We start from the raw sequence: 2,350 nt of genomic DNA, 5'->3' as shown, positions 1-2,350 counted from the left end.
GATGCGCCAGAGGGTTGTGCTGTAATCCAGAGGGACCTTGACAGGCTGGAGAAATGTTCTGACAGGAACCTCATGAAGTTCAAGAAGGAGAAGTGCAACGTCCTGTACCTGGGGAGTAAAAACACCAGGCACCAGTACATGCTGGGGGCCACTCAGCTGGAAAGCAGCTTGGCAGAAACTGATGCCAAGTTGAGCACGAACCGGCAGTGTGCCCTTGCTACAAAGTAGGTGAATGGTATCCTGGGCGGCATTAGACGAAGCATGGCCAGCAAGTGGAGGGAAGTGATCCTTCCCCTCTGTTCAGCACTGGTGAGGCCACACCTGGAGCACCGTGTCCAGTTCTGGCCTCCTCAGTACAAGAGAGACATGAGCATACTGGAGAAAGCTCAATGAAGGACCATGAAGACGATGAAGGGAGTACAGCATCTCTCCTATAAGGAAAGGCTGAGACAGCTGGGACTGTTCAGCCTGGAGAAGAGAAGGCTCAGGGCACATCTCATCAATGCATATAAAGACCCGAAAGGATTCTGCTGGAGGGAGCCAGGCTCTTGATGCCCAGTGGCAGGACCAGAGGCAATGGGCACAAACTGAAACACAGGACATTACCTCTGAACATCAGGAAACACTTTTTTTACTGTGCATACGAGATTCCCCAACAGATTTAGACATTATAAATCAAATCAAATTTGTGCCAGATAACATATGTCACTTTAAAGCAGCTTTGATCTGAGCTGACTCAACATCCTGTTTTATAACTCTATGCACCTTTAAATAATGCCAGTTATGACAAAAGTGTTGCTGAAACATTTGAAAGCTTAAAATGGAGCCAAATTGATGCTTTTATATGCTGATGAATATTTCAGGCTCTGATTATGATGCATGAGAGTGGAAGAATAATGTTTGATTTTTCTAGAGAAGAGAATCATATTGTACTATAGTTGGAACAAAATATAGTGTTTACTTAAGGATAAATGCTGTCTTTGGTTCTGAAAAGTAAGGCCTACCATGAAGAAATATGCACAGCTTTAAATGCACTTGGAAGAAAATCATTGTGTTGTCAGCAGTTACATGCTTTACTTTGGGTTTTTACTTTGGGAAAACAAAGGAAACTTCATTATCGAAATAGCTGAAAATGAGGATAGATAATTTTTGTGCTATGTGCATGTATTTAACAAAAAAACTTGGACTGCAGGCAGTATCAATGCATAGTACAAAAATGCAGTAATCTTATGGTGCAGTTTAACCATCTGTTTAAGCCAATCTAAGACCTTTCTGTTGCCAAAGGTGTTGAGAGACCACAAATTGTTTCAGGTGCTCATTGTTTGCACTGGTTTTGGCTAGGGTAGGGTTAATTTTCTTCAGTACTAGTTTGCATGGTGCTGTTTCGGGTTTGTGATGAAAACAGTCTTGATAACAGGGGGATGTTTTAGTTATTGCTGAACAGTGCTTGCAAAGTGTCAAGGACGCCTCTGTTTCTCACACTGCCAGCAAGCAGGCTGGGAGTGCACAGGAAGTTGGAAGGGGACACAGCTGGCACAGCTGACCCCAGCTGACCAAAGGAATATCCCATACCATATGACATCATGCTCAGCAATAAAAGCTGGGGGAAAGAAGGAGGAAATGGGGATGTTCGAAGTTATGGTGTTTGTCTTCCCAAGACAAATCATTACCGGTGATGAAACCCTGCTTTCCTGGAGATGGCTGAACACCTTCCTACTGGTGGGAAATCAAATCAAATCAAATCAAATCAAATTTGTGCCAGATAACATATAGGTCATGAATTCCTTATTTTGCTTTGCTTGAACACGCAGCTTTTGCTTTCCCTACTAAACTGTCTTTATTTCAACCCACGAGTTTTGTCACTTTTACCCTTTCAATCCTCTCCTCCATCCCACTGGGTGGGAGTGAGCGAGTGGCTACATGGGGCTTAGCTGCCTACTGGGGTTAAATCATGACACTGTTCTACTGAAAATGGTTAGTTTTCAGCCAGTTATCCCAGTGGTTCCGTGAACTGTGCAAGTAAAGATTACTTTTGCCTGGCATAATAGAAGGGGCAGAAACATCTGCACCTACTTTACACAGTCTGATTACTGAATTCCATCATCTGCAATTAGTGAGGCTGAGTGCCTCCACTGCACCCCTTCCCAAACATGAATCCTTTGATGGAGGAAATCTGCTGAGCCCCAGCAGATTTGAAGGAACTTTAAAGGAACAGGTAGGAATCAGCAGGACCTAGAAATTGTGTTGGTTAAGAGCCTTAAAAAGGAATGTTGGTTTTTTTTCATAACTTGTTCTCGATAATATACTGTGAGATAGTAAAAAACACTTCCATTTTACTGCCAGTACGGGA

This window comes from Aptenodytes forsteri, unplaced genomic scaffold, assembly GCF_000699145.1.
Source record: "Aptenodytes forsteri isolate BGI_AS27 unplaced genomic scaffold, ASM69914v1 Scaffold91, whole genome shotgun sequence".
NCBI lineage: Eukaryota > Metazoa > Chordata > Aves > Sphenisciformes > Spheniscidae > Aptenodytes > Aptenodytes forsteri.
The sequence above is the reverse complement of the archived record's forward strand: the minus strand, read 5'-3'. Positions refer to the sequence as shown.